This window comes from Pleurodeles waltl, chromosome 4_2 (assembly GCF_031143425.1).
Source record: "Pleurodeles waltl isolate 20211129_DDA chromosome 4_2, aPleWal1.hap1.20221129, whole genome shotgun sequence".
Taxonomy (NCBI): Eukaryota; Metazoa; Chordata; class Amphibia; order Caudata; family Salamandridae; genus Pleurodeles; species Pleurodeles waltl.
The window spans coordinates 267638896-267655663 of record NC_090443.1 but is presented as its reverse complement, the minus strand read 5'-3'; positions in this window follow the sequence as shown (position 1 = coordinate 267655663).

The window sequence follows — 16768 nt, the reverse complement described above, 5'->3', positions numbered from 1 at the left end:
ATTTTCTTCCGTCATCCTGTCCATGTGTGCATTAGCATCATCTGGCAGAGGAGCAGGGGCACCGGCAACTGAGGAGGCTGCATGCCACAGGATACAGGAGGCAGAGTCCACCGAAGCCGAGGGGACCAGTGGGACGGAGCGAGAGGGGAACACCACGGCGGAGACAGGGCGTGACAACACTGACTCTGATTCCTCCTCCGATGGGAGCTCCCTGGTGGTGGCGGACACCTCTGGAACCACCCCAGCTACAGGTACAACCGCCACTCCCATTCCAGCACTGCCCTCCCAGTAGCCCCCCACTGTGTTGCCCGTGCCCACTCACCTAGGAGGGTGGGCATCTCCTTCGCACCAGGCACCTCAGGCCCTGCCCCAGTGAGCCCTGCTGCCCTCAGGGAGGAGGCTATTGACCTCCTGAGATCCATCTCTGTAGGGCAGTCAACCATAGTGAATGCCATCCAGGGACTGGCCTCCTCTCTGCTGGCAGCCAGTGTCCCTGTTCCTACCGTCCCCACTCCAACTACCACTTCCCAGTCCCTGTCTCCTCAATCCCAACCCATCCCATGCACACATACAGACAAGCATGCACACAAAACATCACGCAAGAGTAGCAAAGTCTAACACAGGCAGCGCACTTCAGGCCACAAGCATTCACACAAACAGACAGTTGCACACACAACAACATCCACTGCCTCCACTGTCTCCACCTCCTCCTCCTCCTCCCTCACAGTCACATCTGCAATCACCCCACTTCAGAAGCTGTAGCCTTATACTTCCCACCAGAGAGAATTTGCCAAGTAGCCCCCTCCAGAACCATTGGGCATGTTCCCCACTTCAGCTGAGGTGCCCCCCTTTCCCCCTGAGGTGCCTGCCCATTTCCAACATGATGCCCCTGCACAGTGGATTCCAGATTGTGTCAAGAGTCAAGTTGGGCCTTGGACTGTGCCCTGTGGCCATGTGGCCCTTTTGTACTTTCGACTGGCCATTGGCCCATTCTGGACATTGACGCCTGCATTTGCTTTCGAATAGACAATATGGTGGCTGTTGGCATCAAATTACAGTGTTCGTTAATTCTCAGTGCGGTCCTCGTTTTAATTAGACGTAGGTCCTGTGACATTGGTTTTACTCTGCAACTGGTTCTGTGGATGGTGTGTGCGTGAATGGTGTGTGTTGTGTGTGTGTCACTCTCCTTTTCCTCCCTCCCTCCCATGTGTGCTAGGCAGCTGTAATTACCGTCATCGTCTTCGTCAGCGTTGGTGTTCCACGAAGGACCATGGCATAGAAGAGTATCGGGAAGCCTTGAAGTTCCGGTTCCATGGCTGCGGCGGTCTTCTCTTTGTCCCTGAAGGTGAGTCTTTCGTCTTCTGTGCAGTGCTGGTACCGGCCCGCAAATCCTGGCGGTTTGCTATGTCATAATATGGTGGCAGGTACCTTCGCTTCCGCTTGGCTGTTGATGGCTACCACTGTGGTCAGTGGTGTTAATGCCCTGGCGGTTGGTGTGGTACACTGGCTGCCTATGGGAGTTATCACCGCCATGGTCATAATTTAACGGTATTTACCACCAGCCTGTTGTTGGTATTTTCACCACTTTAACACTCACGCTAATGTCATAATGACCACCTATGTGACCTTTGACCCAATTTCATCTTAAGAAGTGATATCACTGAAGTTAACAACCATGAAGTAAGTGTGGTGCCTATTTTTGATAACACCTATATTTTAAGGACAGTGCCCTTTCACGTTTTACCCCTTTCTGTCTTTTTCCAGTCTCCTACCCACCTCTCTGTGTCTCTACTACCCCACTCATGTGCCTCACCTCTGTTGTACATATCTCTCACAACCGTTTTCTCTCCCAGCTGTGTATTCTCTATCTCTCTCACACATATCCCTTCTTTGTCTTGCTTCCTCTCATCTGTTCTTTACAGTGTCCTCTTCGTCTTTTCAATTCTTTCATCCTTTCCTGGTCCTCTCCCTGTGGCCTCTTTTATATATTTCCTTTTCATTCAGCTAATCAGGTACATCCAACGACACGAAGACGCCTTTTTGCAATTTGTTACTTTTTGTTTTTATGTTGTTTTTCATGCCTTCCTTCACAGGCTGCAAAGTAATCAAAGGGGCTCCTCAGAAAGGAACCACCAAGTCTCAAATTCTTGTAGGGTGCAAGCATTTTATTTTAGTGTATATGCTTTACACTGTAACATTATTTTACAAAACAGAACTGTCCCTGTTCCCTGCAGGCTATAGAAAGTAAACAAAGCTCAGAGAGTCTGGTTTGCCTTTGAGGCCATAGGTCGTAAAGACAGTATTGAGGGGTCATCAAGGGGATAAGGAGGGGTCTCAACTGCAGCCCCTGATAACTCCCAAATGACGTTCATGTTAACATTACTGTCAACGGATTGTGCAACAAGACATTTTGTATTTTGTAAGTTAACTGTCCACTGATAGTTAGCATTGAGCAGATGTGGCCTATTTGGCCTATTTGGAAATTTGAATGTGAGCTGACAACATTGGATGAGCAATAAAGACTGCAGCCACTTTATTTACATGAATAAAAGGGTGATCTTCATCATTTACAAGTAGAGATGGACGAACCACTGAAAGCTCAAGTCAGATGTCTGGCTGTAGCCAGCTCGAGGTTCCTTTGCAACCCCAAGCCCAAAACGAGACGCAATCCTGGCTTCACTGCTTGAACAAATTGTGTGTTCCTTGGCAAATACTTTGTCACCAAGCCTTCGTTTTGTTCATTATCACATAACAGAGCATCTTCAAATATGTGAGTTCTGGATGTGCATAGTACAAAAACCTCTCTTACGTGTGATTTAGTAAACTATAACACCGTGCTGTGTATAATAGGAATCCAGGCCACATATAAGGTACACATGACAACTAACTTGCTTTTATTTCACTAATAGCATTGTCATCAGGGCGGCTACAGGAATGGTCTTCAGATGCAGAGATATAATCTGATGTACTAAGGTGAAACACTTCCAAAAGTTAAAGAAAATACATAAATGTCAATAGACCAGATTAATTCTGGAGACTCACAAATCTTAACCCCAAAATTGGCTTTAGTTTAGCTGTCTTCCTCCTGAAATTGCCTGTGCTTCAATAGAGGGAGAAGGGAAAATACATACTTCATTTTTCAAAAGAAAAATCACCCATCTTCCTGTTCTAAAATGTTGGCATGTATGGAAAAATGATTTACTGAATTTTGAAGACACATTAAGATATTCTAACATGATGTTCCATGTTAAGCGAAAATTTTATAATATTCATGAACAGCAATTTTCAGTTCTACTAATGACACAGAGGCGAAGACTATACATTCTCCTCTTTGCTTTATTTTTAAAGCAGCCACATAAACACATAGAAACATAAAGATGTCAATAAAAATCTACAAATCCCAGAGTTCTCATATAACCACATAGCCATACAGAATGTCCACTAGCCAATCAGCAGTCATGTATGTGTAAAAACCAGTTGAACAGTATTAACTTCACCTTTTTTGTTGTGAGAAAGGCTCCTCTTGTGTAATGAAACTCAGTGTCATTCTTACTTTTGATCTGAACTGAAAATAAAAGACCTAAATATCTTTACTATAACCAGGAGGGTCACATTGCTAAACGTTTCAAAGAATAACATAAACAAACAACATCATCAGTCTAAACAGGATCATATTGTTCAAGTATACAGTTACCAGATGGGATAATATTCACCTTTGTGTCCTTAATAAAATGTAAAATTCTTGTTCACAAATGTTATTACATTTTTGGTTCTATGTCAGGACCGAAGGGCTTCAGATTATGCAAGTTTAAAGCTTATCAACCACCACAGAAAAGGGATTACTTAATGGTTTATGATAGAATTCGTTAACCATGGAATCTGACAATCAATCCGCCATGTGGATAATTTCTTCCAAACAAGCTCCTACTGCAAAAGACTTAGAAGCCATGGCTTCTTGGACCGAGTGAGCACCAAAGATGGAAGTGTCTATCCCTGCTTCAGAAAGAAACCATTTTACCCAGTGTGCTAATGTAGGGTAAGGCACTGGGGCATGAGGATGTAACAAAGAGGTTAATAGTGGACCATAAGGGGATTCTGTTAAAGGATCAGTAACTCTCTTGTGTTCCTGTACACATCAGACAAACAGCAGTAAACACCACCTGTCTGGTTGCAGATTTAGGTCACTTTGAAATCAACAATGAAACGCCTTCACAAGTAAAGAATTTACCTGTATTATCAAGCACTCAAACATCTGAAACTCGTTTGCAGGAGACAAGGCACACTAAGAACGAGAAACTGAGGGAGGATGGAAACATTCCAAAGAGAAGAATATTTTGGTTGAGGAGGAAAAGGAACATGCTTCTCTGAGAACTTTGGAGACAAGCATATGTTCTCCCACAGGTTTGCTGGCAACAGGGAGGTGACCCGCCGAATTTGCAGATCTGTTAGAATTGGTGGTAGGGTAAGAGAGGTCATCCAAGACCAGGAGGCCAAGAACTGGTGACATGAACCACATCTGCTGTAATGGGATCCATCCAAACCATGTTTCATGCACCAGCTAGGCCATTGTTTCCATGCTGTTTGGTAGCATTTATGTGTGGAAACTGTCCAGGCTTCGTCAATGAGATTGAGAGTCTGTTCCAAAAGTTCCAGGACTTGCCAGCGTCTCCAGAAAGTCTCCAAACTACTATTCTCAGCTGATTTGCCATGACTGAAGGATGTTGGTTTACGAAAGGGTCCAGAAGGAGAATAGGGAACCAAGAAAGTAGAAGAGGACAATTGCAAGACAGTTCCAGCAAGGTAAGAAACCAGCCCTGGGCTTTCCAAAGGGATGAGATCAGGATCACCTCTGCTGCTTGATGTCTGATCTGAAGGGTCACTTTCAACAGCTTAGAAAAAGGGGGAAAAGCATAGTTCAGTCCAGTCCAATTCTGCAAGAACACATCCGTTGCTACAGGTAGCAGGTCCGATCTCCACCTGTAGAAGGATGGTAATTGGAACACAAGGTGGAATGCAAACAGGTCTATGTGGCATGGAACCCATCTATGCACAAGCCTGGAAAATGGTTTCGGATCCAACCTCCACTCACTGGTATGCCTTAGGTACCATGATTTTCAAGAAGCCACTGAATTCCAAGTGGCTGGGAGGTGAATAGCTGTGACCAAGATCTGATTCTGAAGGCAATCATGCCAGAGGTCCTTTGTAAATTCCACAATGAGTTGTGAGCATGTGCCTCCTAATCGGTTGAACTATTTGGACTTCAGACATGCTGTCCATTTTTAACAGGATACAGCAATAGAAAGGATGGAGCACAAAAGGAGCAAATCGCAAAAGAAACGGTTAGCAGTTCTAGACAATTGATGTGTAAAAAGAGTTCTGATTTGGATCAATCTCCCCCAGTTGAGATGTCACCCCAGGGAGCACCCCAACGGCTGGCGTTGGTCTCCACCACCATATCCGGAACAAGACCAAAAATAGCCATGCCAGTGCAGGAGTCCACGTTATCAACCCACCACTCCACTTATCACGTACCTCTTGAGTAAGAGCAATCTGCTCCTAATGGGACAAGCCTTTGGGTAGGTGAGTGATCCTTAGATGCTGTAAAGCCTGATAGTGGAGGGGGAATGAAAAATGGTTTGGATGGATGATTACAAGAGGCCCACTAGTTGCACTAACCAGAGAGATTAGCAAATGTCCTTTTTTATTGCTCTGATCGTTTGTGGTAGAAGAGAAAGGTGGCTGAGACAGAATCTAAGGTGAATCTAAGAAAAGTCATTTTGTGTGCGGGGAAAAGGTCAGACTTGTCATAGTTGAAGTCAAACTCTACAGACTCAAACAGGGTAATGTGAGACTCAACTGCTTCTTTAGCAAACTGGGATCGTGAGCCATCAAGTCTCTCAAGAACTTTACTACCAGTTAGAGCAGTTTGGCAAAATACCAAGGGGCTGAGGAGGTGCCCGAAGGGCACTGCTAAAGATTTGTAGGTAATATTCAGACCATGTAGTTGCCCTCTCGCAGCAGATCTCGTAGCAAATGAATCCGTTACATTTTGAAATTACAGTAAAGGATCCAAGAGGTGAACTCTGAGATTGACGACTAGGCAGAAGCATCTGCCTTTTTTATCCACAAGCCAATTGTTGCTGAGAAATCCTGCAGGATGAAGATGGCAAGAGGCTATGGCTTGTTTTTGTAAGAGAACACAACACCTGGTCATAAGGCGACTCTTGTGAGATTGAAAGTAGAATTGGCGAGGAGTAATCTTCTGAAGTGAGGTCTCATAGAACCCTGAATGGCACGAAGAACCCACTCATCATGGGTAATGGAGAACCAGTTGTGTAGAAAAAAATGAGTTTTGCCTCAAGTTTTGCATGGTAAGAATGGTGAAGACTTACCTTGGGAAGAGGTATTGGTAGGTGTTCCAATGGCTATTCCAAATCCTCCTCAGGGAATGAGGCCATGAAATTCAAATAGGCTGTTCTTAGTTGCTCTAAGGCATCCGTCTTGGGCGTCACTTTGAAAGGAAGAGGTCTTTGCCCTGGAGAAACCGGGGATACTTGAGGCATCAACCAAGGCAGGTCTCCAAAACAGGACTGAAGTTTTTCAGTCAAAGATTCTAAAGATTTAGTAATGGTGCTGTGGACATAATTTTGCATGGCTTGGGATAGAGCCTCTTTGTCAGAGCCCGAAATGAAATCTGAAATGTACTCCTGCGTTAGATCAACAGGCAAGACAGCAGGATTGGACCAAGACATCCCGGTGAAACACAATGAGCAGACTCAATTTAATCCCCACTAGTTAATTGCCCTAGAGTTTTATAGGGCACACCTCATGTCAGCAAAAGGCAAGCCTGGTTATGACAGAGGGTGGACCCAGGCAAGTTAGCAAAACACTCCCTTGCTCCAAATGAAAACCAATATATAGCTAATATATGGGTGAGTAAGCACTAATAACCTAATATATATCTACATATATGTGAATAAACAGAATAGGAAGGCTAGATGGAGCACCAATTTAAAGGAACAGGAGGAGATGGAACGTAATGTGCAACCCCAGGATAAAGCATGTCTTCAATACTTATTGCAGCCCGGAAGGGCACCAAAGGGTTAATGAACATTACAGTCCCTTTGGAGGGTATCTTGCTGTGTGAACCAGGCGCCTCCACCAGAGGATAGGCCCAGAGATAGGTCTGCAGGCGTGGCCACAATGCGCTGAGGAGCTCAATGGGGTCGTGAGGCAAGCTGATAGGACATGTGGCGCCACTGCGGTTTCCACGGAAAACACAGGAGATCAGGGAGAAGATGGCGCTGTTTTCTGCATGCATCCAGCCCCAGAGAAAGAAGCTCTAAAATGGCAGCACAGTATGGTGCTCACTAGCTGGACGACAGAGAAAGAAAAACTACCTCCAACAATAAACTTTGCATGCATCCATTCCCACTCATAAATGCCACAGTATACGCTGAATACGTTTGGAAGTTAACGGCCGCAGCTTTATTTAACAGTGTCGTACAAATGCCCACCCCACTTCATGTTCATGGGGTCATAAATCATCAAACATGTCTGTAGCCTTGACTCATTATAAATCATCAACCAAAAACTTCACAGTGTCATAAATTAAGACTACTTTAGGGACTCCTGACCATAAATCAAGCCATAAATCAGTCAAACAGGTCAAAAGCCATAAATGAAAAACCCTATTGACACCTGATCATAAATCAAGTCATAAATCACTCCAGTGGGGCAATTAAGTCATAAATCAAACATACAGATATTTTTATGATGAATTAAGAGTTATATTAAGGCCTGCATCAGTCCCTGCGTTTACTGATGATGACTGGGGTCCCTGAGCTGGAGCTTCACCGTTTGTGCGGAGGGGTATCAAACCCTCCCTTTATGTTCTGTGCCCTTTCCCCACTCTGCCCGCCTTACCCTCTCGTGAGGTGAGGCGTCCCAAGGTAAGTCACAGGTCTGCCACCCCGCTGTGGCCTTTCAAAAACTCATTAAGCTCCATTCAAAACTGCCACGCTCACCCCTTCCTGCTCCCACAATCCTTTAGGTGCAGGCAGGTGGGTGTTGCAACCTCCAGTGGCACCATCCCAGGTGCAACAGTGGCTGGGCCCTGCATTTGCCCCATTGTTCATATGGGCATGGTGCCCTGAGGGCACATTTAAAAGTGCACTTGGCCTCTGTTAGAAATGGGGTCTCTAGTTGGCAGTCGGTTTGCACCCTGTCCAAGTAGGGACCCTCACTCTAGTCAGAATAAGGGAGATACCTGCTCAGATAACCCCTGCTCACCCCCTTGGTAGCTTGGCACTAGCAATCAGGCTTATCTCAGAAGCAATGTGTAAAGCATTTGCACATAACACACAGTAATAAGTGAAAACACTACAAAAGGACACCACACCAGTTTTAGAAAAATAGCCAATATTTATCCATAAGACCAAATACGATAAAAATCCAACATACAGTAAGAAAAATATGAATTCTGCAAGATTTACTCAAAACTACAGTTCCTTGAAGTCAATAGCTCCATCTGGGGCTATCACGGCTGATCAACAAAACCAGCAGTTCAGGCCGGCTGCGGCGTTGCGGGCCAGCTATGGTGTCGGGAAGATCCGCAAACAGTACCTTGAATCTGCATGGCGTTGTGATCCTCGCGTGAGCTCCGGAGAGCAGTGTCACTGACGTTGCGGAATCAGTTCCAGAGTCGGTGCAGGAGTCGTCGGGCCCTTGAGGTCACACGCGTTGCAGATCGAACTCCAAGCTGATGAAGTCAGGTGCACCGGCATGGATGGCGTCGGGCCGTGGTACGAAGCAGGACGATGCGACGGGCGGTGTCCACAGGTCATGGTGCAGGCAGCGGCTCAGTGACCACCAGCACACAGGCTGCCTCAGGCTCAGCAACCTTAGGCTCGCTGTACAGGAGATCATTGTCCCAGTATATCAGGTGATCCTTGGGCTCAGCACCAGCTGCCTGGTCTTCGGCCTGCTGCCTAAGACCATGAGAGCAGGGCACACCTTCTGCTCTGTGCAGAACTCCTCCATGGTGGGACCCCCTCTTGCTGCCAATGGGTTAGCTCAGGTAGGTCTCCCAGTTCAGCCACTTGTTGCCCTGTAGGTGCCTGGGCTTCCCCCTCAAGGTCAGCCTCCTCCTGAACCATGGGAACTTCTGGGGCGGGTTTCCCACGCCCTTTGCCCTTTTTTCGTGGCAGTCACCTGGGCCACTGTTTCAGGCTCCAGGTCTGTCTGATCACCCTGATTGGCTGCCATGGACCGAGTGGTCACGCATGCCCACTCTGGCAACCCCAACATCTCCAAGTGCGACCTGAGCTCCACCTCCTTCCATGCGGAAGTCTCCAGGTCATTGCCCAGCAGACAACTAACTGGCATGGTGGGACTCACAGCCACCTTCAAGGAACCTGAGACCCCTCCCCACTCAAAGGGAACCTGCGCCACCTTACATTGGCGCTCTGAGCTGTCCACTGCAACTACTTGGTGGAGTACACCAGGGACTATGTGCTTTTCAGACACCAGGTGACACCAGACCGTGGTCACACTGGCTTCAGTATCTCTGAGAGCCTCTACCCTCTGGCCATTGATGGTCACCCACTGCCTGTATGCTTTAGTGTTATCAGGCATTAGGTTTCTCTGGACCATCTCACCGTCCCCTAATGAGACAAGGGTCATTTCTGTGGGATCCCCACCCCCCTGGGACCACCTTCACCCCAAGCGCTACACTGGCCAACCCCTTGGTCTGCCCACCACTGGGTGGTGGTGTCCACTTGGGACACTTAGGATCTCACTTCATGTGACCCTCCTGGTCACAAGCAAAGCACTTACGGTGCCCTCCCTCTGCAGGCTTTCCTGCAGGGGCCCATGGTTTCTTATCTCCTAGGGGGTGGGATTTCTTACCCGGGTTACTAGATTGGGGCCCTCTGGAAGACTTCTTTTGTTTACTCTTGTCCCCCCCACTCTGCTGCTGGAAACCCTGCCCACCTTTGTCAGAATCTCCCCCATATACCTTTTTGTGGACTCTGGTACTCACTCAGCGGTCCGCCTCCTTAGCAAGCTTCCTGGGGTCAGTCAGCTTACTATCAGTCAAGTGCTGGTGCAGCTCTGCAAAACACAGACTAGACAAGTGCTCCCATGCAAATAGGTTGTACAGCCCCTGAAAATGTGTCACATTACTGCCCTTCACCCAACCATCCAGTGCTCTGCAAAACGAATCTACACACTCTAACCAGGTCTGGGACTCAGTTTTCTTACTCTGCCTAAACTGATCCCTGTACTTGTCAGGAGTGAGACGATACCGAGTGGGAAAGGCCTCCTTCATGTCAGCGTAGGTGAGGTTGTACCCCTTACTCAAAGCTAGCAAAGTGCCCCTCCCCTCCTCTGTGAAGTGGTTCCACAATCCTGCTCCCCAATTCTTCTCAGGGACCCCATTCATGTGGATGAACGCCTCATATCCCTGAAACCACCTCTGTATGTCATCTCCCTTCTTGTACTCTCTCCCTACATTTTTAGGAACGTGCACAGTTCTGTCTGACTGCACTGAGGAATTGCTGCCACCATCCTGGCTGGTCCTGCTCCTCACATCCAGCTCTTTTACTTTATTTTTGTGTTTTATATTTTTATTGTTATTTTTCAGAACAATATACAGCATACAGAAACAGAGAGCAAGCAATAAGCCCTTAACATCCGCATGCATCATACAGCTGAAAGTCTGAAAGGGCCACACCAGTGAGATGTCAAACAAATAAAACAATAGAGACAAGCAATGGAGGTAAAGCTTCCCGAAAATGTCTGCTATCTAGTAATAATTTCTAAGATATACAAAATCTACTGAAATATACCATATGAAGTATCTATAATACAATACCAAAACACTGCACCTCAATGGGGAGATGCGATGATATAGCATAATAGAACAGAATAACATAACGTGTGTATAGCAGCAAGTCATCGTCACCATTTTACAATTATATAAAGTTATGTAATTATCTACCTTATTTCAGGCCTCAAAAGAGGACACAGGTATATGTATTCCTAATAGAACTAATAGACCCGCTCTCTCCAACCTGCCCCATCATTAGAGGTCCCGTAACTACAGAGACCCCCAACTGAGTGTTGAAGGAACTAGAGGCACATAGCATTTTCGTACCTCCAAGCTGGAGACATCTGACTTTAGATGGAAAATGATGTCCTATGGGACCCAAATAGAGGGGAGAGATGAGTGTCTCTGAATAGTAATGTACAATGACATGGATATAGTCATAGTTAAGGGAAATATATCTGGCAGGATAGGAATATATACAAAATTAGGCTAAAAAAGTTGTATAAGGAGAAGAAGAAATGGAAGCTAGAGGGAAAAAAGAGGGAGAGGAGGAAAATATCAAAGAAGGAAACAGAAAAGGCAAAGGCAGAAGAAAAAGTACGAGGAAAAATAGAGAGGACAGAAGCCGGGAACAGGTGTAAAATAAAAATTAGCACGATAACGAGAGGAATAATGGTGATGTGAAGATGGTAATAATAGTGAAGATGATAATGATGATAATAGTAATAGTAATAAGAGTAAGAATGACTATAGTAATAGTGACCGGGGGGGGACAGAAAACACGTCTATGGAAGACCAGCGTACATAAGGGAAAGAGGGAAAGGTATGGAGGAGTGCATGAAGAGAATGCATGTGCGCACTCAGTGGAGTCCAACGCGAAATAAAGAAGGGTAAGAAGGACCGATTTGTACTGAGGTATAATAAGAAGGTTAAGATTAAGATTATTGGAAAGGCCACGGGAGCATCTGTGACGTATTCCGCATAGGGGATAATCAGGTAACCGGCCCTGAGAGAAAGGGCGCCCATGTCTGTAGAAACACATCTGTCTTATCCTGTAGATCATAAACAAGACGCTCATGGGAGGCAGTCTGATACATCAAGTGAAAGGGCAAGGGCCTCCTCCTGTGTATCCCGGGCAGTCCAAATTGCGTGGAGTAATGTGCGAAGATGATTTCTAGACGAACAGCCCGGAACAAAACCCACTTCGGTATGATGAATTAAAGAAGGGACGACTTTCCTGAGGCGAGCCGCCAAAATCCCTGCCAGTATCTTGATATCTCCATTAAGAAGACATATAGGGCGATAGCTACCGCATAGAAGAGGGTCTTTACCCGGCTTGGGGAGAACTACTATGGAGGCTTTGTTGGAAAGAGGATGTAATGTACCCGTTTGATCAGCCCCTCGAAATGCCTCATACAATGCATCTACAGTATCTGCATCTGTCCATTTATAAAACTCTGACGTGAATCCGTCTTCACCAGGGGCCTTATGAAAAGAAAGATTGGCCACAGCTTTCTGTATCTCCTCTTTGCTAATGTCACCCTCTAAGAATGCTCTACCCTCATCTGAAAGACACAGTATGTTTGCTCTATCAAGGAAGGCCTCCAATAGTCCAATATCTTCAGTAGTTTCCTGTGTATATAGGGTTCGATAAAAACGACCAAACTCCTCCACAATTGCCTGTGGGTGTGTGATAAACAAACCGTCAGGATTGTGTAAAGCTGGGATGGCTAGCGCCGCCTCCCTCTGATGGAGTTGAGCAGCCAGTAGACGACCTGCCTTCTCACCGTGTTCATAATGACGGCCTTTCAGTCTCTGTAAGGCATATTCCGCTTGCGACGTATAGAGCGAGTTGAGTTCCATTTTAGCTAGCTCCAGACGTCGACGAACGGTTGGGGTGGGCGTTCGAGTATATTCTCGGGTGGTCTGAGCGATGCAGATTTCCAAGTCGCTCTGTCGAACTCTCTTTTGGGCACTGGAAATGGCCGCAACCCTCATAAGCTGCCCTCTGATGGTCGTCTTTGCCGCCGCCCACAATAATTGTGGTGAGGAAACAGAACCCCCATTATGCTGGTGATATGTGGCAAGATGAGACCTGAGTTGTTCTTTTCCTTTCGGGGATCGATATCTGGAGTTTGAGAGACGCCAAGGCTTACGACCCGGTGAGGCCATTCCCAGCTCCAAAGCTAGCAAAATCGGGGAATGATCAGACAATGCGGCCGGAAGAATTTCAGACACACAAACCGATTGCAATAACCGGTGGTTAATTAAAAAGTAGTCTAGCCGGGATTGAGTCCCTTGTACTGCAGAGACGAAAGTATATTTGCGATCCAATAGACCATGGTCTAACAGAACATCACGGAAAAGGGCCCGGTCCGCATTATTGCCTGCATCCAGACCAGTAGAGCGATCCAAGATGGCATCCTGCACTAAATTCCAGTCCCCGCCCAACAAGTATTGGGAGGCCCCAATCTCTGTTAGAGTTCTGTTAAGAGAGGAAATAAGAGCGTTTGGAGCCGATAGGAGTGTAAATGGAACCAATACAAATCGTAGAAAATCCAAGGGTAAGCTTGGCCAATACGTAGCACCCTTCCAGATCGTTCCATGTTTTAAGAAGCCTAAACTGGAGAGATTGAAGAATAAGTATTGCAACCCTGAACCCTGAGACTCGCCATGCACAGCTGGCGCTCCACTACAAAGCACCTTACCTACCCAATCTCTGCCAAGTTTTTCTGACTCAGATGGAGTAAGATGAGTTTCCTGTAAAAGAGCAATGTCAGTACTTTTTGATCGAAGATAAGAGAGGACCTTTTGACGCTTGATATAATGAGTCATGCCAAATACATTCCAAGAGAGAACTGTGAGCGGTGTCGCCAACCTCATTATGTAGCAGAGTAGGAGCGCAGTCTTACAAATAATTGGGGAATTCGAGATCGGTGAGACAATAGATATATGTAAGAGCTAAATATAGCGGAGCTCTGCAAACTTGTGTTTTGAAATGGGACAATTAAGGAAGGCAAAACGGGAGATGAAGAGGAAACCCCTTGGTCACAGAAAAGAAAGAGAGGAGAAAAGAGAAGAAAGGGGAAGGGAGTGAAAGATAAAACGGGAAACAGAAGGGAGAAGAAAATAAAAATAAAGAACCAGAGCTACAAGAGGGAAGAAGGGGTAGCTGCAGTGATCGAGAAATGTCTTGTCACTATAAGTCCTGTTAAACTGCGGGTCAAAACCTGGAAGACCGGCATGCCGGGTGGTCATCAGAGGGAACCGGGAGGGGGACAAGGAAATCAATCATGTTAACTAGTATGATTTCCAAGGGGCCTCCCCTGCAAACAAAGCCATGGGATGGCATAAATTTGAGAAAGAGGTCAGGGAAGAGGAGGGGGAGAGAGGTACACCCTAATTGATCATTCTGACAAGGAGCAATAAAAAGAGAACCAACTATAGTAATAAAGAAATATGCAGTCCATATCATGTACACTAAAGTCAGTAACCGTAAGAGAAGGGCAATATATAAGTCCCAGAGTTGAAAAAAAAGGACATTTGAAGCAAGGAGTACCCAGAAGGAGGAACACAATCCCAGGAAGGCCCAGCATGAGGACAAAAGGCCTGTACCCTGAGTGGAAGTGAGTGGGACGGGGAAAGGGGTGAGCCAACAGCGTCGGACTGCATGATCTCAATCAACAACCAAAGCTGCATCAAAGAACATATGCAAGATTCTAGTAGCAAGAGGGTATATCCATTGTCACTCCAAGACATAAGCCATAGCCAATCCTCAGGACAGTGTAACATTCACAAGAGAAATGGCCAGATAACCCAACCAAGAGTAGAGTTCAATCATAACAAATACAGTTAACGCTTGAGGACCAGTCGCCAGCCCCTCCCCCCCCCCACCAAGAAAGAGGACAATTACATTAATAGCTTATTTTAGCACTTAGCTGTCCGAGCAATAGGAACCTGTTGCAGAGTAAGAGGTGGGAGGATCTCAGAGCTCTCCTAGATCCAGCAACAGGAGTGTTCCTCAGGAATTCGTTTTAAAGGGGAAGCGTGACTTGTCCCTGCCCTGATCCTGAGTATGATCAATCACCGCTTGGAGGACGTGGTCGCGACCCTCCAGAGTTTTGGATGAGCGATCGTAGATCCTGCCTCTCTTTTGCGAGACAAGACGCTGTGGTTGAGACAACGAAGAGGAAGCTGCTGATAGATCCTCATGGTTGAGACTGTCCATGTCAGGGTGCGTAGCGGTGGTGTCCATAGGTTAGGAAGCCAGGCCGCTCAGGAAGGCGCTGAGGTCCGCTGGTTCAGTGAAATACCTGGATTTGCCATTGTAGGTGATCCACATGCGTGCTGGCTCAAAAAGGCCATATTTAATCTCTAAGGTCCTGAGTTGGGGATGAAGGTCCAGAAATGCTTTACGCTTATTTGTTGGTCTGGAGAAATCAGCCGCCACCCTGATTTCATGTCCCTCAAGAGAGTATGATCCTTAGGATTTAGCTGCCAAGATGGTCTGACGAGCTTGTTTTGCCTCAGGAAGCATAAGATGATGGGCCGTGGTTTGCCCGGGGTCGCTCTATGGAGAGGACCAATCCTGTACGCTCTTTGGAACTCTAATGGTGGTGAATACTCCAAACCTGTAAGCTCGGGCTAGAGATTTTTGAGGAAAGTTTTTACATCAGAGCCCTCTTTGTGTCCTGGAATACCAAAAAGGCGTATGTTATCTCTACGGCTCCTATCCTCCATGTCAGTGACTTTTGCTCGCAGGGATCTCAGCTCAGCCTCCTGACCGGGTAAGACTGCCACATGTTCTTCCATGATCGTGAGGCGCTGATCCAAGTTATGCACAGTCTCTCGAAAGCCAGCTATGTCTGCCCGGATGGAGGAGGAGGCTATAGTCATTTCAGAGATTCTGGCGTCCATTGTCTCCAGACGACGCCCCACCACAGCAATCTCCTGCAGTATGCGATCTGTCACCTCCAACGGGGAGAAGCAGCGGGTGATGATGCAGAACCTGGAGAGGTTCCCTGTGTTGCCATGACTTTAGGTTGCGCCAGGGCCTCAGAGAACACCAGGTGGTAGGAGTGTTTACAAGAAGACTTCCCGCTTGGCATAGCCCCAGGATATCGGGCGTCTAAACTAAAATGCCGAGTAAGGATGGGCGTAGAGCGCTTTGTTAGCAATGTCGCTGTCAGGAAGACTGGTGAGTGTAGTCGACAGGAGGTAGCAAACAGACAGAGCAGGACCGTAATAGGAGATAAGGTCGACGCACAGATCACACCTGTATATAGGAGGCTCGGAGCACCGGGCTGCGCCCACTTTTCCTCATATTCCTCTTTCAATGTTCAATTTAAGAAATCCCTGGTAATGCTGGGCCAACATCATTCACCAGTCTAAAGCCATGACTTAGGAGTGGAGAGCAGAGGAGGGACGACTGTGTTAAGGAGGCCCGGCGGATCCAATTGATAGTGACCCAGTCACTGCGACATTGTAAGCAGACCAAAGGTTCCTATCCTGTAAGACACTCTCCGAGGGGCTCAGCTACTCCCTGAAACCAGTGGTTCCTCACCCGAGCTCCCAATGCTGGCACTGGCTTTCGTCGAGGAAGCTCCAGACGGAATAGAATGATGCCACTCTCTCCCGCATGCTTGTTAGAACTGCGACCCCTCAATACATCAGAATAGGCCCTCAGTACAGATCTATGAGGGCCAAGTGACCCCAGTATGCGTTCGTTGGCGCTTGATTAGCGCATCCCAGGGCTTCCAGAGAGATATGTGAGGCTCCTGGGATTGCGCACATTGGTGACTGGCTGCTGTCTACACTTGGCGCCCCCGGCGGTCTTCGTAATCATTTCTGCCACTTTGTTTTCAATTAAATTACATTAAATTGAATTAGTGGCCAGAAAGGGGTGGGGGCAGATACCCCTTAACTTGTTCCTTTCAA